The sequence below is a fragment of the Ranitomeya imitator genome, chromosome 4, assembly GCF_032444005.1.
Source record: "Ranitomeya imitator isolate aRanImi1 chromosome 4, aRanImi1.pri, whole genome shotgun sequence".
Taxonomy (NCBI): Eukaryota; Metazoa; Chordata; class Amphibia; order Anura; family Dendrobatidae; genus Ranitomeya; species Ranitomeya imitator.
This window is the reverse complement of record NC_091285.1, coordinates 514,573,343-514,600,063: the sequence shown is the minus strand read 5'-3', so window position 1 is coordinate 514,600,063 and position 26,721 is coordinate 514,573,343.

Sequence of the window (26,721 nt, the reverse complement as noted above, 5' to 3'; positions counted from 1 at the left end):
AGTCTCATCAGGGTCTGATTCTTGATCAGCACCCTGCGATGGCAATGTTGTGGTCTGAGTCAAAGGACCAGGATAGTAGTCTGGCTGTGGCTGTGCATCAGTGCACTCCATGTCAGATTCAACTTGTAATGGGCATGGACTGTTAACTGCTTCACTTTCTAAGCCAGGGACGGTATGTGTAAAGAGCTCCATGGAGTAACCCGTTGTGTCGCCTGCTGCATTCTTCTCTGTTGTTGTTTTTGCTGAAGAGGACAAGGAAGCGACTTGTCCCTGACCGTGAACATCCACTAACGACGCGCTGCTTTGACATTTACCAGTTTCACGAGAGGAGGCAAAAGAGCTAGAGGCTGAGTCAGCAAGATAAGCCAAAACTTGCTCTTGCTGCTCCGGCTTTAAAAGCGGTTTTCCTACTCCCAGAAAAGGGAGCGTTCGAGGCCTTGTGTAGCCAGACGACGAACCTGGCTCCACAGCTCCAGACTTAGGTGCAATATTTTTTTTCCCACGACCAGCTGATGCTCCACCACTACCACTACCCTCATTACCAGCTGACAATGAACGCCCCCGGCCACGACCTCTTCCACCAGACTTCCTCATTGTTTTAAAAACGTTAACAAACGAACGGTATTTGTTGCTGTCACACAACTTACACGGTGAGCTATAACTTCAGTATGATTTAGCTACCCCTTTACAGGTGGGTGAGACCACAACGAAAATCAGCCACAATGTTACTCACTCTGTTGTTGTTGGCAACAAATGAGATGGCACACACGCAGGACTGTCACTGAAGCGCAAATGTAAATATTTATCTCCCACTGATTTGTGTTTGTTTTTTTTAAAAGGGAGACTTCAGAAAAAAAAAAAAATTAAAAAAAAATCATTTTTTACAGAAGAATTTATAAAACAAATAAAATGAAATGATTGTTTCAGGGAGAATTTAGGAAAAAAAAAAAAAAAAAAAGGCTTTGTAGGGCCCACTGAGAGAGGACGCACACAGGAGTCAGGAGTGGCACACAAGCCCAGAGGCCAATATTTATCTCCCACTGATTGATGTACTGATTTTTTCAGGTAGATTTTGGAACCCAAATCAAGCTAAAAAAAAAAATAGGCTTTCTATGGCCCACAATTGGGGAGAGAGAGAGAGATGGCACACCCAGGAGTCAAGACTGGCACACAAGCAGAAGGGGCAATATGAATCTCCCACAGTTTTTTTTTTTTTTTTTTTCAGGGAGACTTGAGAGAAAAAAAAATACCAAAAAAATGATTTTTTTCAGGAATAATTTAGAAACCAAAGAAAATAAAATGATTGTTTCAGGGAGAATTTAGAAAACAAATAAAACAAAAAATAGGCTTTCTAGGGCCCACTGAGTGACAGATGACGCACACAGGAGTCAGGAGTGGCACACAAGCCCAGAGGCCAATATTAATCTCCCACTGATTGATTTAGTGATTTTTTTCAGGTAGATTTTGGAACCCAAATCAAGCAAAAAAATTAATAGGCTTTCTATGGCCCACAATTGGGGAGAGAGAGAGAGATGGCACACCCAGGAGTCAAGACTGGCACACAAGCAGAAGGGGCAATATGAATCTCCCACAGATTTTTTTTTTTTTTTTTTTTCAGGGAGACTTGAGAGAGAAAAAAATACCAAAAAAATGATTTTTTTCAGGAATAATTTAGAAACCAAAGAAAATAAAATGATTGTTTCAGGGAGATTTTAGAAAACAAATAAAACAAAAAATAGGCTTTCTAGGGCCCACTGAGTGACAGATGATGCACACAGGAGTCAGGAGTGGCACACAAGCCCAGAGGCCAATATTAATCTCCCACTGATTGATTTAGTGATTTTTTTCAGGTAGATTTTGGAACCCAAATCAAGCAAAAAAATTAATAGGCTTTCTATGGCCCACAATTGGGGAGAGAGAGAGAGATGGCACACCCAGGAGTCAAGACTGGCACACAAGCAGAAGGGGCAATATGAATCTCCCACAGATTTTTTTTTTTTTTTCAGGGAGACTTGAGAGAAAAAAAAATACAAAAAAAATGATTTTTTTCAGGAATAATTTAGAAACCAAAGAAAATAAAATGATTGTTTCAGGGAGAATTTAGAAAACAAATAAAACAAAAAATAGGCTTTCTAGGGCCCACTGAGTGACAGATGACGCACACAGGAGTCAGGAGTGGCACACAAGCCCAGAGGCCAATATTAATCTCCCACTGATTGATTTAGTGATTTTTTTTGGTAGATTTTGGAACCCAAATCAAGCAAAAAAATTAATAGGCTTTCTATGGCCCACAATTGGGGAGAGAGAGAGAGATGGCACACCCAGGAGTCAAGACTGGCACACAAGCAGAAGGGGCAATATGAATCTCCCACAGATTTTTTTTTTTTTTTTTTTTTTCAGGGAGACTTGAGAGAGAAAAAAATACCAAAAAAATGATTTTTTTCAGGAATAATTTAGAAACCAAAGAAAATAAAATGATTGTTTCAGGGAGATTTTAGAAAACAAATAAAACAAAAAATAGGCTTTCTAGGGCCCACTGAGTGACAGATGACGCACACAGGAGTCAGGAGTGGCACACAAGCCCAGAGGCCAATATTAATCTCCCACTGATTGATTTAGTGATTTTTTTCAGGTAGATTTTGGAACCCAAATCAAGCAAAAAAATTAATAGGCTTTCTATGGCCCACAATTGGGGAGAGAGAGAGAGATGGCACACCCAGGAGTCAAGACTGGCACACAAGCAGAAGGGGCAATATGAATCTCCCACAGATTTTTTTTTTTTTTTCAGGGAGACTTGAGAGAAAAAAAATACAAAAAAAATGATTTTTTTTTCAGGAATAATTTAGAAACCAAAGAAAATAAAATGATTGTTTCAGGGAGAATTTAGAAAACAAATAAAACAAAAAATAGGCTTTCTAGGGCCCACTGAGTGACAGATGACGCACACAGGAGTCAGGAGTGGCACACAAGCCCAGAGGCCAATATTAATCTCCCACTGATTGATTTAGTGATTTTTTTTGGTAGATTTTGGAACCCAAATCAAGCAAAAAAATTAATAGGCTTTCTATGGCCCACAATTGGGGAGAGAGAGAGAGATGGCACACCCAGGAGTCAAGACTGGCACACAAGCAGAAGGGGCAATATGAATCTCCCACAGATTTTTTTTTTTTTTTTTTTTCAGGGAGACTTGAGAGAAAAAAAAATACAAAAAAAATGATTTTTTTCAGGAATAATTTAGAAACCAAAGAAAATAAAATTATTGTTTCAGGGAGAATTTAGAAAACAAATAAAACAAAAAATAGGCTTTCTAGGGCCCACTGAGTGACAGATGACGCACACAGGAGTCAGGAGTGGCACACAAGCCCAGAGGCCAATATTAATCTCCCACTGATTGATTTAGTGATTTTTTTCAGGTAGATTTTGGAACCCAAATCAAGCAAAAAAATTAATAGGCTTTCTATGGCCCACAATTGGGGAGAGAGAGAGAGATGGCACACCCAGGAGTCAAGACTGGCACACAAGCAGAAGGGGCAATATGAATCTCCCACAGATTTTTTTTTTCAGGGAGACTTGAGAGAAAAAAAAATACAAAAAAAATGATTTTTTTCAGGAATAATTTAGAAACCAAAGAAAATAAAATGATTGTTTCAGGGAGAATTTAGAAAACAAATAAAACAAAAAATAGGCTTTCTAGGGCCCACTGAGTGACAGATGACGCACACAGGAGTCAGGAGTGGCACACAAGCCCAGAGGCCAATATTAATCTCCCACTGATTGATTGAGTGATTTTTTTTGGTAGATTTTGGAACCCAAATCAAGCAAAAAAATTAATAGGCTTTCTATGGCCCACAATTGGGGAGAGAGAGAGAGATGGCACACCCAGGAGTCAAGACTGGCACACAAGCAGAAGGGGCAATATGAATCTCCCACAGATTTTTTTTTTTTTTTTTTTTTCAGGGAGACTTGAGAGAAAAAAAAATACAAAAAAAATGATTTTTTTCAGGAATAATTTAGAAACCAAAGAAAATAAAATTATTGTTTCAGGGAGAATTTAGAAAACAAATAAAACAAAAAATAGGCTTTCTAGGGCCCACTGAGTGACAGATGACGCACACAGGAGTCAGGAGTGGCACACAAGCCCAGAGGCCAATATTAATCTCCCACTGATTGATTTAGTGATTTTTTTCAGGTAGATTTTGGAACCCAAATCAAGCAAGAAAATTAATAGGCTTTCTATGGCCCACAATTGGGGAGAGAGAGAGAGATGGCACACCCAGGAGTCAAGACTGGCACACAAGCAGAAGGGGCAATATGAATCTCCCACAGATTTTTTTTTTTTTTTTCAGGGAGACTTGAGAGAAAAAAAAATACAAACAAAATGATTTTTTTCAGGAATAATTTAGAAACCAAAGAAAATAAAATGATTGTTTCAGGGAGAATTTAGAAAACAAATAAAACAAAAAATAGGCTTTCTAGGGCCCACTGAGTGACAGATGACGCACACAGGAGTCAGGAGTGGCACACAAGCCCAGAGGCCAATATTAATCTCCCACTGATTGATTTAGTGATTTTTTTCGGTAGATTTTGGAACCCAAATCAAGCAAAAAAATTAATAGGCTTTCTATGGCCCACAATTGGGGAGAGAGAGAGAGATGGCACACCCAGGAGTCAAGACTGGCACACAAGCAGAAGGGGCAATATGAATCTCCCACAGATTTTTTTTTTTTTTTTTTTTTTCAGGGAGACTTGAGAGAAAAAAAAATACAAAAAAAATGATTTTTTTCAGGAATAATTTAGAAACCAAAGAAAATAAAATGATTGTTTCAGGGAGAATTTAGAAAACAAATAAAACAAAAAATAGGCTTTCTAGGGCCCACTGAGTGACAGATGACGCACACAGGAGTCAGGAGTGGCACACAAGCCCAGAGGCCAATATTAATCTCCCACTGATTGATTTAGTGATTTTTTTCAGGTAGATTTTGGAACCCAAATCAAGCAAAAAAATTAATAGGCTTTCTATGGCCCACTATTTGTGAGAGAGATGGCACGCTCAGGACTGGCACACAAGCCCAGAGGCCAATATTAATCTCCCATTTTTTTTTTCCAGGGAAAATTTATAAACCCAATAAAAAAAATAATAATAAATAGGCTTTCTATGGCCCACTATCTGAGAGAGAGAGATGGCACGCTTAGGACTGGCACACAAGCCCAAAGGCCAATACCAATCTCCCACTGATTGATTGATTGATTTTTTAAGGTAGAATTATGAACCCAAATCAACCAAAAAAATAAATAGGCTTTCTATGGCCCACTATTTGTGAGAGAGATGGCACGCTCAGGACTGGCACACAAGCCCAGAGGCCAATATTAATCTCCCACTTTTTTTTTTTTTCCAGGGAAAATTTATAAACCCAATAAAATAATAAAAAAATAGGCTTTCTATGGCCCACTATCTGAGAGAGAGAGAGATGGCACGCTTAGGACTGGCACACAAGCCCAAAGGCCAATATTAATCTCCCACTGATTGATTTATTGATTTTTTCAGGTAGAATTTAGAACCCAAATCAAGCAAAAAAATTAATAGGCTTTCTATGGCCCACTGAGTGAGAGATGGCACACACAGGAGTAAGGAGTGGCACACAAGCCCTGAGGCCAATATTTTTCTCCCACTGATTGATGTTGTGATTTTTTCTGGTAGATTTTGGAACCCAAATCAAGCAAAAAAATAAATAGGCTTTCTATGGCCCACTGAGTGAGAGATGACACAGACAGAGATGGCACTCTAGCAGAAATGTCAATCTTAATCTCCCACCAAAAAAAAAAAAAAAGGAACTGTCCTTCAATTACTATCTCCCTGCAGTAATCTCAGCCAGGTATGGCAGGCAGCAATAAGGAGTGGACTGATGCACAAATTAAATAAAAAGTGTGGACAAACAAACAAGATAGCTGTGCAGAAAGGAAGGAACAAGAGGATTTGTGCTTTGAAAAAAGCAGTTGGTTTGCACAGCGGCGTACACACAGCAATGCAGCTATCAGGGAGCCTTCTAGGGCAGCCCAATGAGCTACAGCGCTGAGGAAAAAAAAAAAAAAAAGGAGCTTCCACTGTCCCTGCACACCGAAGGTGGTGTTGGGCAGTGGAAATCGCTACAGCACAAGCGGTTTTGTGGTTAATGGACCCTGCCTAACGCTATCCCTGCTTCTGACGAAGCGGCAGCAACCTCTCCCTAAGCTCAGATCAGCAGCAGTAACATGGTGGTCGGCGGGAACTCCCCTTTATAGCCCCTGTGACGCCGCAGACAGCAAGCCAATCACTGCAATGCCCTTCTCTAAGATGGTGGGGACCAGGACCTATGTCATCACGCTGCCCACACTCTGCGTTTACCTTCATTGGCTGAGAAATGGCGCTTTTCGCGTCATTGAAACGCGACTTTGGCGCGAAAGTCGCGTACCGCATGGCCGACCACGCACAGGGGTCGGATCGGGTTTCATGAAACTCGACTTCGCCAAAAGTCGGCGACTTTTGAAAATGTTCGACCCGTTTCGCTCAACCCTAGTTAGGACAATAATGGACCTGGTGGTTAAGAGCACACGGAATGACCTGATAGTTACTAATAATACAGGACGAGCTCTGAGACATGGGAACTCTGCTGACCGCAATCCCTAATCCCATCACACACACTAGAAATAGCCGTGGATTGCTCCTAACGCTCCCTATGCAACTCGTCACAGCCTAAGGAACTAGCTAGCCCTAAAGATAGAAAAATAAAGCCTACCTTGCCTCAGAGAAATTCCCCAAAAGAAAAGGCAGCCCCCCACATATAATGACTGTGAGTAAAGATGAAAATTACAAACACAGAGATTAAATAGATTTAGCAAAGTGAGGCCCGACTTACTGAACAGACAGAGGATAGGAAAGGTAACTTTGCGGTCAGCACAAAAACTACAAAAAGACCACGCAGAGGGCGCAAAAAGACCCTCCGCACCAACTCACGGTGCGGAGGCGCTCCCTCTGCATCCCAGAGCTTCCAGCAAGCAAGACAAAAATCAAAATAGCAAACTGGACAGAAAAATAGCAAACACGAGAAAAACAAGCAGGAACTTAGCTTCTTCTGGGAAGACAGGTCACAAGAACGATCCAGGAGCGAACTAGACCAATACTGGAACATAAACAGGTGGCATGGAGCAAAGATCTAAGTGGAGTTAAATAGAGCAGCCAGCTAACGAATTAACCTCGTCACCTGTGGAAGGAAACTCAGAAGCCGCAGCCCCACTCACAACCACCAGAGGAAGCCCATGGACAGAACCAGCCGAAGTACCATTCATGACCACAGGAGGGAGCTTGACAACAGAATTCACAACAAAGGGGTGCCACTCTTATTGGTCCGGTGCCTCCCATCTTCTTATGATCGCCACCCTTCTGCTTGCTTCATGCGGATGACGCGACCCTTGATCATCCACACAGTCTCCCCGGCATCACGCTCCTGCACAGACGTACTTCTCTGCCGGAGCTCTTTGACCTTTTCCAGCACCTGTGCACAGCAGTACTTTGCTCTGCCCTCAACACGGCAGATAAGATAAGAATGCCTGTGTAGGAGCGCGGTCCCGAGGAGATGCATCATCCACACGAAGCAAGAACTAGGGCGGCATCACAAGCAGAAGGGAAGCTCCGGACCAAGAAGAGTGATACCTCTTGGACTGGGCCGCCCCGCAGGTGAGTATAATAACATTTATTTTTCTTCTCTTACAGGTCTTACAGCATTACAGAATGTAATTTAAACATCAAAACCCATATAAATAGTTTAATGAAATTTTTTTAAACAGATAAGTCCTTTCTAAGACTACATTTCCACAATGAATATTTGGTATTTTTTTGATGTTGCAGATTTTCTGTAGCATTTATGCAGCTATTAGTTAAATTAGGTTACTTGCATTTTTTTTCATTGCATTTTTTGTACGTTTTTGTTGAAGGAGTACAGTTTCAATACTGTAGTTGGCAGGATTGAGTCTTGCAACCAGAAGAAAGAAGGGATGTGGGGAAGACCCAAGTTGCATGGAAGATGGACACCGTGACGCGGTCTAAAATGGCGTCGAGCATAAACTTTGTAATGTCGGTTATTGGAGCAGAAAAATGAGAATGTTCCACCTATTGTGGGTGTAGAAGGAATGAAAGGACTCGAAGAGCTGTGTAGCCCTAAAGAGGTTATGCCTGCAAGAGGGAGTGTTGGAACTGGTAGAGCCAGCGAGGAGTGGCTGCGGCACTAAAACAAAGTGAAAGGAAAAGGCCTGCCCAGTAAGGGGTAAATTAGGAAAATGGGCAGAGGAGATAGAGAAACGGGATGGTGAACCAAAGAGAACCCCACCCAGAGTACGTTGGGGGATGTGATGAAGGACGCCAAGCGGCGAGAGATACGGCTCCATTTGTTGTTTTTTTTGGGGTTTTTTTTTTTTAAGAAGAACGTACCAAGGATACTGTGTATGTTAATGCTCACTCTGTATGGCACGGCCCTCTTCCCTCCCACGCCCAAAGCTTAAAATCCGGGGAGTGGGTTTGGTTTTTGTCCTGGATCTGCATTTCTATGTACCAGAAGTGCGGAAGACCCAAATTTATTCCCTTATACGTTTTACCTGTCAGATGTCCCTTGGACCTCCAGCAGCTGAAATTCTGTGCCTCTGTATTGTTGTGTGAACACAACTCTATCAGGTTAGCTAAACCCTTTTCAATCTTTTAAATTTAACCCGGATCAGATTCTATTTGCGCTTTTGTGCTCTTCAGCTCCGGCACCATCATTTTTTTTTTAATAACCCTTTAAATTCATCAAGACATAGTATGACATTCCTTGTCATCCAACAAAAATAAAAGATTTATCATATACAAAAATACACAAATCCTACAAGTGTGACACACATGTATAAAAGTAACAATTTTATTGAATAAAGACTTAAAATGTACATACAAGATAAAAAGTGGAGTGATAACATTACAGATAAAAAGGAATTAAGCAACTTAAACCAAAATCAACAGAAAAGTTATAGTCATTATCTTTTCACAATCATTTTATAATGATTAAGGAATTTAATGAGAGTAGAATTATTACAAAATGTTTAGTAAATATAATTCAAGTAAAACTAGAGCTAGAGGCAGAGAAAGATAGCAGTCCCAAATCTACGGCCATGGCCAAAAGTGATGGCACCCTGGAAATTGTTGCAGAAAATGAAGTATTTCTCCCAGAAAATTATTGCAGTTACACATATTTTTTTATACACGTGTTTATTTCCTTTGTGTGTATTGGAACAACACAAAAAAAACAGAGAAAAAAGGCAAATTGGACATCATTTCATACAAAATCCCCAAAACAGGCTGGAAAAAATAGTTGGCACCTTTTCAAAATTGTGGGTAGGCAACTTTGTTTCAAGCATGTGATGCTCGTTCAAACCAGATAAAAAGGGGAGAAGTTGACTTAATTTTTGCATTCTGTGTCTGTGTGTGCCACAATAAGCATGGAGAACAGAAAGAGAAGAACTGTCTGAGGACTTGAGAATCAAATTTGTTGAAAAATATCAACAATCTCAAGGATACAAGTACATGTGCAGAGATCTTGATGTTGTCATGAATAGGCAAACTCTTCTACACCACACTCACCCAACCATGCCTTTAGGGATCTTGCTTTGAGAACTGGGACAAAATCATACTGGATCAGAAAACAGCCTTCCCAAAACTGTTAACACAAAGTTGGAAGCATGCAATTATCAAAATGTCTTAAGGGGGAGTCACACATAACGATATCGTTAACAATATCGTTGCAATGTCACACTTTTGGTGACGTAGCAACGATTCCGCTAACGGTCTCGTTATGTGTGACAGCGACCAACGATCAGGCCCCTGCTGGGAGATCGTTGGTCGTTGGGGAATGATCAGGACCATTTTTTGGTCGCTGATCACCCGCTGTCATCGCTGGATCGGCGTGTGTGACGCCGATCCAGTGATGTGTTCACTTTTAACCAGGGTAAATATTGGGTTACTAAGCGCAGTGCCGTGCTTAGTAACCCGATATTTACCCTGGTTACCATTGTAAAAGTAAAAAAAAAACACTACATACTCACATTCTGATGTCTGTCACGTCCACCGGCGTCCACAGGGTTAAAACTGCTTTCGGCAGGAGCGCATTAGCAGCGCTCTTGCCGAAAGCAGTTTTAACCCTGTGGACGCCGGCGGGGGACGTGACAGACATCAGAATGTGAGTATGTACTGTTTTTTTTTTACTTTTACAATGGTAACCAGGGGAAATATCGGGTTACTAAGCACGGCCTGTTATGATACGGTGGTCTAGGAGCAACATGGAACGAGCTCTGAAGGAAGTGGTAACTGTACTGACAGCAGTCCCTAAGCTCAACACAACACTAGAAGTAGCCGTGGAATGCTCCTAACTCTCCCTAGGCATCTCGTCACAGCCTAAGAGCTAACTACTCCTAAAGATAGAAGCAGGAGAGCTATCTTGCCTCAGAGAAAATCCCCAAAGGATAGATTAGCCCCCCACAAATAATGACTGTGAGTGGAGAGGGAAAAAAACATACACAGAATGAAACCAGGATGAGCACAGGAGGCCAGTCTAACTAAATAGATAGGACAGGATGGAATACTGTGCGGTCAGTATAAAACACTACAAAAATCCACGCAGAGTTTACAAAAAATCTCCACACCTGACTAAAGGTGTGGAGGGCAATTCTGCCTCCCAGAGCTTCCAGCAAGACAGAATTAATTCACACTGATAAGCTGGACAAACATAGAAAGCACAGAATGGATAAGTCCACAATCTATGGACAGAAAAGAGCAAGCAAACTCCAAAGAGATGTGAATCCAACCAGGAACCATTTACAAGTGGCACTGGCTGAAGAAAGAGCCAGACCTAAATAGCCGAGCAGAAGATAAGATAAGTGGAGGCAGCTGATGACAGCTAACTCCAAGGAGCAGCCATACCACTAGAAACCACAAGAGGGAGCCCAAGAGCAGAACTCACAAAAGTGCCACTTACAACCACCGGAGGGAGCCCAAGAGCGGAATTCACAACAGTACCCCCCCTTCTCAACCTCATATTCCAACTCTCCCTCAACCAAAACCGGGGCAGGAGGGTCAACCGAGGGAACAACGGGCACCATATATCTCCGCAACAAAGATCTATGGAAAACATTATGAATGGCAAAAGAGGCAGGAAGAGCCAAACAAAAAGACACCGGATTAATAATTTCAGAAATTTTATAAGGACCAATAAACCGAGGCTTAAACTTAGGAGAAGAAACTTTCATAGGAACATGACGAGAAGACAATCAAACCAAATCCCCCACACGAAGCCGGGGACCAACACACCGACGGCGGTTAGCAAAACGTTGAGCCCTTTCCTGAGACAACGTCAAATTGTCCACCACATGAGTCCAAATCTGCTGCAGCCTGTCCACCACAGAATTAACACCAGGACAATCAGAAGGCTCAACCTGCCCAGAAGAAAAACGAGGATGAAAAACAAAATTACAAAAGAAAGGTGAAACCAAAGTAGCCGAACTAGCCCTATTATTAAGGGCAAACTCGGCCAACGGCAAGAAAGACACCCAATCATCCTGATCAGCAGACACAAAGCATCTCAAATAGGTCTCCAAGGTCTGATTAGTTTGCTCAGTTTGGCCATTAGTCTGAGGATGAAACGCCGAAGAAAAAGACAAATCAATGCCCATCCTAGCACAAAAGGCCCACCAAAATCTAGAGACAAACTGAGAACCTCTGTCAGACACAATATTCTCCGGAATGCCATGCAAACGAACCACATGCTGAATAAAAAATGGAACCAGATCTGAGGAGGAAGGCAACTTAGGCAAAGGTACCAGATGGACCATTTTAGAGAACCGGTCACAAACAACCCAGATAACAGACATCTTCTGGGAAACAGGAAGATCCGAAATAAAATCCATGGAAATATGCGTCCAGGGCCTCTCAGGGACCGGCAAAGGCAAAAGCAACCCACTAGCGCGGGAACAGCAAGGCTTGGCCCGGGCGCAAGTCCCACAGGACTGCACAAAAGCACGCACATCGCGCGACAAGGAAGGCCACCAAAAGGACCTAGCAACCAAATCTCTGGTACCAAAAATCCCAGGATGACCAGCCAACACTGAACAATGAACCTCAGAAATTACCTTACTTGTCCATCTATCAGGAACAAACAGCTTCCCCACTGGACAGCGGTCAGGCCTATCAGCCTGAAATTCCTGAAGCAGCCGCCGTAAATCAGGGGAGATAGCAGAAATAATCACCCCCTCCTTAAGAATGCCAACCGGCTCAAGGACTCCAGGAGAATCAGGCGAAAAACTCCTAGAGAGGGCATCAGCCTTAACATTCTTAGATCCCGGAAGATACGAGACCAAAAAATCAAAATGGGAGAAAAACAGGGACCATCGAGCTTGTCTAGGATTCAGCCGCTTGGCCGACTTGAGGTAAATCAGATTCTTATGATCGGTCAGGACCACAACACGGTGTTTAGCTCCCTCAAGCCAATGTCGCCACTCCTCAAACGCCCACTTCATAGCCAACAACTCCCGATTGCCGACATCATAATTGCGTTCCGCAGGCGAAAACTTTCTGGAAAAAAAGCACACGGTTTCATCAAAGAACCATCAGACTCCCTCTGAGACAAAACGGCCCCTGCCCCAATCTCAGAAGCGTCGACCTCAACCTGAAAAGGAAGAGAAACATCCGGTTGATGCAACACAGGGGCAGAAGTAAATCGGCGTTTAAGCTCCTAAAGGCCTCAACAGCCTCAGAGGACCAATTCGTCACATCAGCACCTTTCTTCGTCAAATCAGTAAGGGGCTTAACCACACTGGAAAAGTTGGCAATGAAACGGCGATAGAAATTAGCAAAGCCCCAAAATTTTTGAAGACCCTTCACAGATGTGGGTTGGATCCAGTCATGAATAGCTTGGACCTTAACAGGATCCATTTCTATAGACGAAGGAGAAAAAATAAAACCCAAAAAAGAGACCTTCTGAACTCCGAATAGGCACTTAGACCCCTTCACAAATAAAGCATTATCACGAAGGATCTGGAACACCATCCTGACCTGCTTCACATGAGACTCCAAATCATCGGAAAAAATCAAAATATCATCCAAATATACGACCATGAATTTATCAAGATAATTGCGGAAAATATCATGCATGAAAGACTGGAACACAGATGGAGCATTAGAGAGCCCAAATGGCATCACAAGGTATTCAAAATGGCCTTTGGGCATATTAAATGCAGTTTTCCATTCGTCACCCTGTTTAATACGAACAAGATTATATGCCCCTCGGAGGTCAATCTTAGTAAACCAACTGGCCCCCTTAATCTGAGCAAACAAATCAGTAAGCAAAGGCAAGGGGTATTGGAATTTGACCGTGATCTTACTAAGAAGACGATAATCAATACAAGGTCTCAAGGAGCCATCTTTCTTAGCAACAAAAAAAAAACCCGCTCCCAATGGTGACGAAGAGGGCCGAATATGCCCTTTCTCCAAAGATTCCTTAACATAGCTCCGCATGGCGGCATGCTCTGGCACAGACAGATTGAAAAGTCGGCCCTTAGGGAACTTACAACCAGGAATCAAGTTAATAGCACAATCACAGTCCCTATGTGGAGGAAGGGAACTGGACTTGGGCTCATCAAATACATCCTGGAAATCCGACAAAAACTCAGGGACCTCAGAAGAGGGGGAAGAGGAAATTGACATCAAAGGAACGTCACTATGTACTCCTCGACAACCCCAACTAGTCACCGACATAGTTTTCCAATCCAGCACCGGATTATGTTCCTGTAACCATGGAAATCCCAGTACAACAACATCATGCAGGTTATGCAACACCAGAAAACGGCAATCTTCCTGATGTGCAGGAGCCATGGACATAGTCATCTGTGTCCAGTACTGAGGTTTATCCTTGGCCAAGGGTGTAGCATCAATGCCCCTCAAAGGAATAGGGCTCTGCAAAGGCTGCAAGGAAAAACCACAGCGCCTGGCGAATTCTAAGTCCATTAAGTTCAGGGCAGCGCCTGAATCCACAAATGCCATGACAGAAAAGGACGACAATGAGCAAATCAGGGTCACAGATAAGAGAAATTTAGGCTGTATTGTACTAATGGTAACAGACCTAGCGACTCTCTTAGTACGCTTAGGGCAATCAGAGATAACATGAGCCGAATCACCACAGTAAAAACACAGCCTATTCTGACGTCTGAATTCCTGCCGTTCTATTCTAGTCAAAATCCTATCACATTGCATAGGTTCAGGACTTTGCTCAGAGGATACTGCCATATGGTGCACAGCTTTGCGCTCGTGCAGACGCCGATCAATCTGAATGGCTAGAGACATAGATTCGCTCAAACCGGCAGGCGTAGGAAAGCCCACCATAACATCTTTAAGGGTTTCAGAAATACCTTTTCTGAAAATAGCAGCCAGAGCCTCTTCATTCCATTTAGTGAGCACAGACCATTTTCTAAATTTCTGGCAGTATAACTCTGCCGCTTCCTAACCTTGATACAAGGCCAACAGGGTTTTTTCTGCATGATCCACAGAATTAGGTTCGTCATACAATAATCCGAGCGCTTGAAAAAATGCATCTACATTCAATAATGCCGGATCCCCTGTTTCAAGAGAAAAAGCCCAGTCTTGAGGGTCACCACGCAGCAAGGATATGATGATTTTTACTTGCTGAATGGGATCACCAGAAGAACGGGGTTTCAAAGCAAAAAACAATTTGCAGTTATTTTTAAAGTTCAAAAACTTGGATCTGTCCCCAAAAAACAAATCAGGAGTAGGAATTCTGGGCTCTAAAGCCGGAGTCTGGACAACATAGTCATGGATACTCTGTACTCTTGCAGCAATTTGATTCACACGAGAAAACAAACCCTGAACATCCATGCCAAAGCATATATCCTGAACCACCCAGATATCAAGAGGAAAAAAAAGACAAACCAGAGCATAGAAAAAAAAATGGTTCAGAACTTTCTTTTCCTTCTTTTGAGAAGCATTTAATTCATTTTTGGTCCACTTGTTCTGTTATGATACGGTGGTCTAGGAGCAACATGGAACGAGCTCTGAAGGAAGTGGTAACTGTACTGACCGCAGTCCCTAAGCTCAACACAACACTAGAAGTAGCCGTGGAATGCTCCTAACTCTCCCTAGGCATCTCGTCACAGCCTAAGAGCTAACTACCCCTAAAGAAAGAAGCAGGAAAACTATCTTGCCTCAGAGAAAATCCCCAAAGGATAGATTAGCCCCCCACAAATAATGACTGTGAGTGGAGAGGGAAAAGACATACACAGAATGAAACCAGGATGAGCACAGGAGGCCAGTCTAGCTAAATAGATAGGACAGGATGGAATACTGTGCGGTCAGTATAAAACACTACAAAAATCCACGCAGAGTTTACAAGAAATCTCCACAACTGACTAAAGGTGTGGAGGGCAAATCTGCCTCCCAGAGCTTCCAGCAAGACAGAATTAATTCACACTGATAAGCTGGACAAACATAGAAAGCACAGAATGGATAAGTCCACAATCTATGGACAGAAAAGAGCAAGCAAACTCTAAAGAGATGTGAATCCAACCAGGAACCATTTACAAGTGGCACTGGCTGAAGAAAGAGCCAGACCTAAATAGCCGAGCAGAAGAGAAGATAAGTGGAGGCAGCTGATGACAGCTAACTCCAAGGAGCAGCCATACCACTAGAAACCACAAGAGGGAGCCCAAGAGCAGAACTCACAAAAGTGCCACTTACAACCACCGGAGGGAGCCCAAGAGCGGAATTCACAACAGCGGCCCTGCACTTAGTAACCCGATTTTTACCCTGGTTACCCGGGTGCTGCAGGGGGACTTCGGCATCGTTGAAGACAGTTTCAACGATGCCGAAGTCTTTCCCCTGATCGTTGGTCACTGGAGAGAGCTGTCTGTGTGACAGCTCCCCAGCGACCACACAACGACTTACCAACGATCACGGCCAGGTCGTATCGCTGGTCGTGATCGTTGGTAAGTCGTTTAGTGTGTCTAAAGCATTAGAATGTTGAACCATGAAGATTTAAGTTTGCTGAAACTAATAAGCCTTGGAGATCCCTTGAAAAACAACCCCATTATTCCTCCTCCATCAAGTTTTACAGTTGGCACAATGTAGTGAGGATAGTAACGTTCTGATGGCATTCACCAAACCCAAGCTTATTTAGCCTCATAGAGAAGTGAGATTTGTAGCTCCACCAAAACCCACTGATCTAAAGTCCACTGTTTTTGCACTTTTGATTGTCAATATGAACATTGTCATTGTGCATGATGATGTAAGACGTCTATGCAGCTGCTTGTCCATGGAAAACCATGCTATGGAGCTCCTGGGGGACTGTTTTGTGCTGGTGTTAACACCACAAAAGGTTTGGAGTTCTGCAGTTAAGACTTTTATGCACTTAGGTGTCTCAGCACTCGAAGATCCTGATCTGTATCTGATGGAGTTGCTGTGGTTCCTAATAGCTTCCAGTCCTCAATAATGGCACTCACTGTTGTCACTGTTGATCATAAAATATTTAGAAGGGAACAAATTTAATGAACTGACTTGTCACAATGGTGGTATCCAATAACAGGACCATGTTGGATTTCAGTGACCTCTTTAGGAGCCATTCTTTTACAAATGTGTGTAATGCATGAGAGACGGGATTTTATACACCTATGTTAGTGGAACTGAATGAGAAACCTGTCGATTAAAAGGTGTCCCTATTCTTTTGTCCATAAAGTGTAAGCCACGGCCATGAGAAGAGCGTCAAGTTAAAGGGTGGATTTGCTGAACCCCATTCTAAATGCTACATACTTTTTTTTTTTTTTTTTTTTTTTTCCCTCAGATGGGAAAATCCACGGTCCAGAAATCCAAGACCAAAGAAAAATCCCAAACAGCTGCGTCAAATCCAAAACACAAAAGCTGTTCCCATCATCATCGGAAAATTTCAGTTTAATACAACATCAGAAAAAACATATCAAGACATATTTACAAGGTATCTCCACTTCTTCACCTTCCAAATCCCTTCGGCATCCACCTCCCCCCTTCTTCTTTTATCCCATAGAAAACACACATACATCTTCCCCAAAATCACTTTTAGACTATTCTTTACTACAATTTCCTTTCTCTTAAAAACATACACATTCCTCACATCCCATAATACTTCCTTTATACATGCATCTATTAACCACAACACTCTCTCCTTCACTCCATCACACATTCCCAAGCCAAACATGAACAACTCGAATGATAACAAGCTCACACCACACAATTCTTTACACAACGGTCCCATTCTTCCAATCACCTCCCTAGCATAATGACAATTCCAAAACACATGTATTACACTTTCCCTTCCACCACACCCACCTCTCGGACACATATCACTTCTCCCCAACCCACGATTCTTCTGAAATTCTCTAACTGGTAACACTCCATGCAAAGACTGCCACACAATCTCACTCTGCCTATTCGTCATACCGTCCAACCGCACTTTCTTCCATACTTTTTCTATATCATTCCCTCTAACCATGTTTATTCCACACTCTGTCTCTCTACATTCAATCATCCTATACACAGCCTTCTTATTACTCAACAACCTAACATCCACATCACACAACTCATACTTCACCAAAAATTTATAAACCCACACATACCATCTAGGCACGTCAAAAGCAACTGGATACCTCAGATCCCTCTCTCGCCACTTCAAACGAAATAAATACGCCCCAAACAAAAACCTACACAGACAAGAAAACTTGCCATCCATCCTAATCATCCTCAACACAAAAACCACAATATTTACACCAAAAAACACCTCAAGGTTTGGAAAACACAACCCACCTTTTTCTAAACGTTTCACCAAAACCTCCCTCCTAGCCCTCTCCATTCTAGAATTCCACAAAAACACAAACAGAATCCTATTTAACCCCCTCATACACATATACCCCGGCGGAAAGACCACTGCAATATATAAGAAAATAGGCAAAATCACACTTTTAATAACTAAGATTTTTCCAAAAAACGAAAGACTTCTCATCTTCCAAAAACATAGCTTCCGCTCAACCTTTCCTTTCGCATCATCCCAACTTTCTTTCCCATCCAAACTCTCTGAAAATTTCACCCCCAAAACCTTAATAGACCCAGTCACCTCATTCACTCCTACATCCTTACTTAAAACCCCTCCCCCAAAAACCTTACACTCACTCTTCTCCCAATTCACCTTAAATGCTGACGCACCACAAAAAATAGACGCTAATAACTTCACCCGCCTCACAGAATACTCTGAATCACACAACACACACACATCATCCATATAAGCACTAACCTTCCATTCCCTCCCTCCACCTCCTGGCACTTGTACTCCTCTAATCACTTTATCTTTCCTCAACACACAAAGCAACGGTTCAATCGCACAAATAAAAACTACAGGAGACAAAGGACAACCTTGTCTCACACCTGAAAAAACATTCACTCTTCTACCCACAGAACCATTCATCAAAACACAACTATAAATGTCTTTATATAAGCTCCCCACCCTCCAAACAAAATCAGGAGGAAACCCCATTCTCAATAATACCCGGAACAAAAAACTATGTGATAACCGATCATACGCCTTTTCAAAGTCCAAACTCAAAACAAATACACTCTTCTTCCGACTCATACAGTCCCACAAACAATCTCTCAACATACACACACACTCATGTATACGTCTCCCAGGCACTGCACAACACTGTTCATCCCCAATCACACTCTCTATCACATCACGCATCCTATTCGCCATTACTTTCGCATAGATCTTATAATCGCAATTCAACAACGTTATCGGTCTCCAATTTTTTAAACTCTTCAAATCTCCTTTTTTAGGTATTAACACAACCATCCCTGCACGCATACTCTCAGCCACCTCCATACTAGACCACATATACTTACACACATCCACAAAATCCTTACCAATCACATGCCACATCACCCTATAAAACTCTATAGGAAGACCATCCTCTCCTGGAGTCTTATTTAACGCCATGCTATTCATTACCTTCCATACCTCATCACCTGTCACCTCACCCATCACTCTCTCTCTCTCCATCTCACTCAATTTATTTTCTAATACACTTAGTACATCCTCCTCCAAAGCCTCATCCCTCCACTTCACTGCATACAGCTCCTCATAAAACTTAGCCACCTGTTCACACATATCCTCCCCACTTACCTCTCTTCCATCCGCTGCATTCAAAACACCCATTCTCTGCTTTTTCCCAAAAACCTTTTTGAAGAAAAACCTTGAGCACCTTTCATCTTGCTCCATTCTATCAATTTTTGCCCTAAAAATAATACTCTTCCCTTTCTCCTCCAAAAACTCATTAATTTCTTTTTTAACCTTTTTTATCCCCTCCTCCACCTCCATTCCTCCTTCCCTCAATTTATACAATAAACATAAATGGGCATTCAACTTAACAAACTTTTCCCTCTTAATTGCCGCAAATTCATACCCCACACTTTTAAAAAACTTTTTTGTCTGCCTCTTAACCCAATCCCACCACTCACAAACATTCCCAAAACTTTCCTTACTTTTACACCACTGTTCATACTTTCTCACATACTCCTTCCTCACAGCTTCATTTTCCAACAATTTCACATTTAATTTCCACAAACCCTTTCCAAACACACCACTAACATTAATATCTAACTCGCACAACACACAAACATGGTCCGAAAAAACGACCCTATCCTGCTTATATCCAACAGGAATAATATTTTTAGAAATAAAACAATAATCCAACCTGGACTGTGCTCTTCCACTATCAGAAAAAAAGGTATCTAACAAAGGGTTAACCTTACACACACGCTGCATATCACTCAAATCAAAGTCAGTAACTAACTCCAGCAAAACTTTTCCAGACACATCCACATTCACTCCCCCCACATCACAATTCATATCACCCACAATCACCACAGGCACTCTTCCTGCAACAAAAAGCTTCACTTTTTCAAATAATAACTTACGCTCATTTTTTTCTACTGGCGCATAAATATTGATAACACAAAACTTAGCATTTTTATATTCAAAATTTGCTAAGATACACCTCCCCACCTCCACCACCAAATAATTATTCAAAACCACCTCCTGCCCCTTAACTAAAATACCCACACCATCATTTCTATTATTTGCACTACCAGACCATACAGACGCACCATAAGACCACTCATCCCCTTTCACACCATCCACAATCCCACACTCTTGCAAACAAAAAATAGATGCACTCTGCATAGCTAAAAAATCCAAAATTGCTGCTCTCCTCCTTGCTTTCTTAAAAACTCTCACATTTTGAGAAACTATAGAAAAACCCATACTATAAAAACAAAAAACAATGCAAAAATTACCACAAAACTACACACATTACACAAAAAGCCCTTGACAAAGGTCAAGACTCACAGAAAGGAGAGAAAAAAAAAAAAACAACAGATCCACTGAGCTTTCATTTTACCCAGTATCACCATTGTCCTCCTCTGCCATTCGGACTGAACAGCAAGTCTCTGAACCACTAGCCCCTTCGTGCTCACTCCATTTTTTTATAGCCGGCCCAATTTTTCTCTTAGGCATACTAGTGCATGCCTCATCACTTTCCCCATCCTCCTCCCTCTGACACTTATTCCCACCCCTGTCCTCATCTGAAGAAAGCCCTCCAATATTCTGAGGATCTGAGGGGTGCACAGGGCTCTCAGCTTCAGAAATGCGCACGTCTTCCTCCGTTGCATCCATTGCTTCCTCAAGAGAAAACATTTCAGGCACAGTAGAGTCATCATCTTCTTCCTCATCTTCTTCCTGATCTTCTTCCTTCTTCTTAAACCCCTTCTCTACTTTTTTTGCCGCCAACCAAAACTCCTTATCTTCCTTCTGTACATCACTCATAGCACCACGGGGTGCTAGCACAATGTCATCTGGAGTCACAGAGCGTCTTTCCCTCTCCCTCTCCCTCTCCCTCCTTTCCTCTCTCTCCATTTTTTCAGATTCCTTTCTGATAATCGCCAACCTCCTCCTTCTCTCCTCCTCCTCTCTCCATTCACTCTCTGAGCGTCTAGGCGCTCTCTGCGGACAATCCTTATATATGTAGTCACTACTACCACACACATCACAGGTCTTAGCCATCGGGCAATCACCAGCCATATGCCCCTCCTTCTTGCAGTTTCGGCAACACTGCCCCTTCTGGCAGTCTGCCTGGACATGTCCAAAAGAGAAACATCTCCTGCAAAACAGAGGCTGCCCAGGGTACATCAGGAAACCCCTATGCCCTGCCACAGAGAAGTTCGCCGGAGGGTGTCTGAACCCACCCACACTGCCAGGATCTCTTCTGAACCTTACACGATACTTGTATCGACAATTAAAGATTCCTAAGCAGTTCACTTGCTTCTCTCCCCTTGAAACAAAGTCACAATACTGTGAGAGGAAGCTCTCCAACAATGCAGGTTCAGTAAAGGGGTTATAGACAGTGATAGTCACCTGCCTTTCCTGAAGAAGACCAAACAGTGGTTCACATTTCACTCCCTTCAAACAGGGATCTCTGGCATGATTCCGGAACCACTCATAGATGTTCAGGCAATAATGCTCTGACATAAAAGTAATGTCGTAGTTACCTTGATTAGGGAACTCATTGATACTAAAGATGTTTTCTCTCTTTCCTCCAGCCTTTTCCTCAATAAGGTCACGAACAATAAAGACCACGCTGTTCCTTGCCCGGATAGATGGCTCCAACGTCACTCGGATGGTGTTCCTCACATAAAACATAACTTTTAATACTCAAAAGTAGCTAAAAGCAGTCATCCAAGTGAACATATAATACGGGACCCTGTCACCACCATATCAAATGGACATAGAGAGATGACAGGTCCTACACAGGATTAAAAGTTTCCAGCAATATATGCGGAATCAATCCGGGATAAAGTATCCAAAAGAAGCTGTTCAACAATCTATAAGACAGCAACTAACTCTATACCACCGGACGCATATAGACACAATAGACAGTAGTCAGCATGTACTGTAAAATATGCTTACTGTACTAATAAATAAACAGGAATGGTCTCACCAATTCCGTGGGCAGGCAAGGGAGCACCGGATATTCTTTTAGTCAAGCGGACATCCGGACCGTGAAGAGATGACAGTCCCTATGTCAATCCCTAGGGGGCTACGATAAACTATCCCCCAAGCTCCCGCCCTTACAAGGGCAGTCCACATCTACCCCTGTAAACACATATGCCCTGCACTCTCCCTGTGTTGTCCCGACGCGTTTCTTCCAAGCTCAAGTCATCAGGGGACTCGCTTGTGTAAGGGGATTAAGTGCAAATAACAGAGGGACAAAAGGTCCTGCCCCCCCTCTATGCTGTCCTGCAAAGAATGAGGGGTTAGGGCAATTCTTAAATAGGAAGTGTGAAATGTCACGCCCCCAACAAAGGGCCAACTGAATGCTAAGCAGCTGCAAGTAGTTAGGGTAGAAGCTGATGGCAGCGCACTGTATGATTCATACCAGAAGTAATGCGGCACTAGATAAACAACCAGATATACATAATAAGACACTCACAGGTCCGGTGATGTCACACGCCCAGCCACATGTGGAGCACACGAATCCAATACAGGAGAGGTATTTCCGGTGCTACGTCCCGAAACCGGAAGTCCACATTACCATGACGACCCAGTAATGCGTACCCAAGATAACATTCATGCACGCTGTAAAAATTTTTCTCCTATTGTTAGTGGTATTATCTGCTAGATTTACACGCTTTATGCAGATTTTCTTGCTTTGTTATATGTTCCTCACATAACTCATCTTCAAAGCTGTCGGTACAAACGACCACAGAAAAAAACAGAATTCTCTGCAAAAGGGTCTGGATTGCTCCAGAAAACCTCACTCCAGACAGCTGTTTCGGGGTTTTTGCCCCTCATCAGTGTGGAGTAGGAATCTGGCTATTAGGAGCAGTGCCTAGTAAAAAGGCTATAAAGGCACAGATGATTGGCCTTGGGGAGACCAAAACATCCAACACCGCGGAGACACCATCACGTGTTTCTCAACGCAGTGATTCCAGAACACTGCCCCCATCCCTTATGGGAAATATGCAGATGCATGTAAAGAAGCTGCGGAGACACCATCACGTGTTTCTCGACGCAAGCAGTGAATAGCCAGGCCTTTCCCCGGGAAGGAACAACCACGGGAAGGGCAGCATCCTATGAAGGAAAGCCACCTATGCCAAGCATGGTAACCATCCACAGACAGCTGTTTCAGGGTTTTTGCCCCTCATCAGTGTGGAGTAGGAATCTGGCTATTAGGAGCAGTGCCTAGTAAAAAGGCTATAAAGGCACAGATGATTGGCCTCGGGGAGACCAAAACATCCAACACCGCGGAGACACCATCACGTGTTTCTCAACGCAGTGATTCCAGAACACTGCCCCCATCCCTTATGGGAAATATGCAGATGCATGTAAAGATGGATGGATACCATGCTTGGCATAGGTGGCTTTCCTTCATAGGATGCTGCCCTTCCCGTGGTTGTTTCTTCCCGGGGAAAGGCCTGGCTATTCACTGCTTGCGTCGAGAAACACGTGATGGTGTCTCCGCAGCTTCTTTACATGCATCTGCATATTTCCCATAAGGGATGGGGGCAGTGTTCTGGAATCACTGCGTTGAGAAACACGTGATGGTGTCTCCGCGGTGTTGGATGTTTTGGTCTCCCCGAGGCCAATCATCTGTGCCTTTATAGCCTTTTTACTAGGCACTGCTCCTAATAGCCAGATTCCTACTCCACACTGATGAGGGGCAAAAACCCCGAAACAGCTGTCTGTGGATGGATACCATGCTTGGCATAGGTGGCTTTCCTTCATAGGATGCTGCCCTTCCCGTGGTTGTTCCTTCCCGGGGAAAGGCCTGGCTATTCACTGCTTGCGTCGAGAAACACGTGATGGTGTCTCCGCAGCTTCTTTACATGCATCTGCATATTTCCCATAAGGGATGGGGGCAGTGTTCTGGAATCACTGCGTTGAGAAACACGTGATGGTGTCTCCGCGGTGTTGGATGTTTTGGTCTCCCCGAGGCCAATCATCTGTGCCTTTATAGCCTTTTTACTAGGCACTGCTCCTAATAGCCAGATTCCTACTCCACACTGATGAGGGGCAAAAACCCCGAAACAGCTGTCTGTGGATGGGTACCATGCTTGGCATAGGTGGCTTTCCTTCATAGGATGCTGCCCTTCCCGTGGTTGTTCCTTCCCGGGGAAAGGCCTGGCTATTCACTGCTTGCGTCGAGAAACACGTGATGGTGTCTCCGCAGCTTCTTTACATGCATCTGCATATTTCCCATAAGGGATGGGGGCAGTGTTCTGGAATCACTGCGTTGAGAAACACGTGATGGTGTCTCCGCGGTGTTGGATGTTTTGGTCTCCCCGAGGCCAATCATCAGTGCCTTTATAGCCTTTTTACTAGGCACTGCTCCTAGTAGCCAGATTCCTATTCCACACTGATGAGGGGCAAAAACCCCGAAACAGCTGTCTGTGGATGGATACCATGCTTGGCATAGGTGGCTTTCCTTCATAGGATGCTGCCCTTCCCGTGGTTGTTCCTTCCCGGGGAAAGGCCTGGCTATTCACTGCTTGCGTCGAGAAACACGTGATGGTGTCTCCGCAGCTTCTTTACATGCATCTGCATATTTCCCATAAGGGATGGGGGCAGTGTTCTGGAATCACTGCGTTGAGAAACACGTGATGGTGTCTCCGCGGTGTTGGATGTTTTGGTCTCCCCGAGGCCAATCATCTGTGCCTTTATAGCCTTTTTACTAGGCACTGCTCCTAATAGCCAGATTCCTACACCACACTGATGAGGGGCAAAAACCCCGAAACAGCTGTCTGTGGATGGATACCATGCTTGGCATAGGTGGCTTTCCTTCATAGGATGCTGCCCTTCCCGTGGTTGTTCCTTCCCGGGGAAAGGCCTGGCTATTCACTGCTTGCGTCGAGAAACACGTGATGGTGTCTCCGCAGCTTCTTTACATGCATCTGCATATTTCCCATAAGGGATGGGGGCAGTGTTCTGGAATCACTGCGTTGAGAAACACGTGATGGTGTCTCCGCGGTGTTGGATGTTTTGGTCTCCCCGAGGCCAATCATCTGTGCCTTTATAGCCTTTTTACTAGGCACTGCTCCTAATAGCCAGATTCCTACTCCACACTGATGAGGGGCAAAAACCCCGAAACAGCTGTCTGTGGATGGATACCATGCTTGGCATAGGTGGCTTTCCTTCATAGGATGCTGCCCTTCCCGTGGTTGTTCCTTCCCGGGGAAAGGCCTGGCTATTCACTGCTTGCGTCGAGAAACACGTGATGGTGTCTCCGCAGCTTCTTTACATGCATCTGCATATTTCCCATAAGGGATGGGGGCAGTGTTCTGGAATCACTGCGTTGAGAAACACGTGATGGTGTCTCCGCGGTGTTGGATGTTTTGGTCTCCCCGAGGCCAATCATCTGTGCCTTTATAGCCTTTTTACTAGGCACTGCTCCTAGTAGCCAGATTCCTATTCCACACTGATGAGGGGCAAAAACCCCGAAACAGCTGTCTGTGGATGGATACCATGCTTGGCATAGGTGGCTTTCCTTCATAGGATGCTGCCCTTCCCGTGGTTGTTCCTTCCCGGGGAAAGGCCTGGCTATTCACTGCTTGCGTCGAGAAACACGTGATGGTGTCTCCGCAGCTTCTTTACATGCATCTGCATATTTCCCATAAGGGATGGGGGCAGTGTTCTGGAATCACTGCGTTGAGAAACACGTGATGGTGTCTCCGCGGTGTTGGATGTTTTGGTCTCCCCGAGGCCAATCATCTGTGCCTTTATATCCTTTTTACTAGGCACTGCTCCTAATAGTCAGATTCCTACTCCACACTGATGAGGGGCAAAAACCCCGAAACAGCTGTCTGTGGATGGATACCATGCTTGGCATAGGTGGCTTTCCTTCATAGGATGCTGCCCTTCCCGTGGTTGTTCCTTCCCGGGGAAAGGCCTGGCTATTCACTGCTTGCGTCGAGAAACACGTGATGGTGTCTCCGCAGCTTCTTTACATGCATCTGCATATTTCCCATAAGGGATGGGGGCAGTGTTCTGGAATCACTGCGTTGAGAAACACGTGATGGTGTCTCCGCGGTGTTGGATGTTTTGGTCTCCCCGAGGCCAATCATCTGTGCCTTTATAGCCTTTTTACTAGGCACTGCTCCTAATAGCCAGATTCCTACTCCACACTGATGAGGGGCAAAAAACCCCGAAACAGCTGTCTGTGGATGGATACCATGCTTGGCATAGGTGGCTTTCCTTCATAGGATGCTGCCCTTCCCGTGGTTGTTCCTTCCCGGGGAAAGGCCTGGCTATTCACTGCTTGCGTCGAGAAACACGTGACGGTGTCTCCGCAGCTTCTTTACATGCATATGGGTAGACAAAGACATTTCCTTTTATTAGCTTTAGTCTCAAATGTAACCTTGAGAAATGACTTTCCGCTCCTCTGTTCCATTCTGTTGTGCATAATAATATATTATTAAATGTGAGATTTGTACCTTGGCCAGGGAAAACACCTTCATGCTTGACATATCTTCCTTTAACCAGAGACGACCACGAGTCACAGCCTTAGTGCAGATTGGATATAGCCATGCAG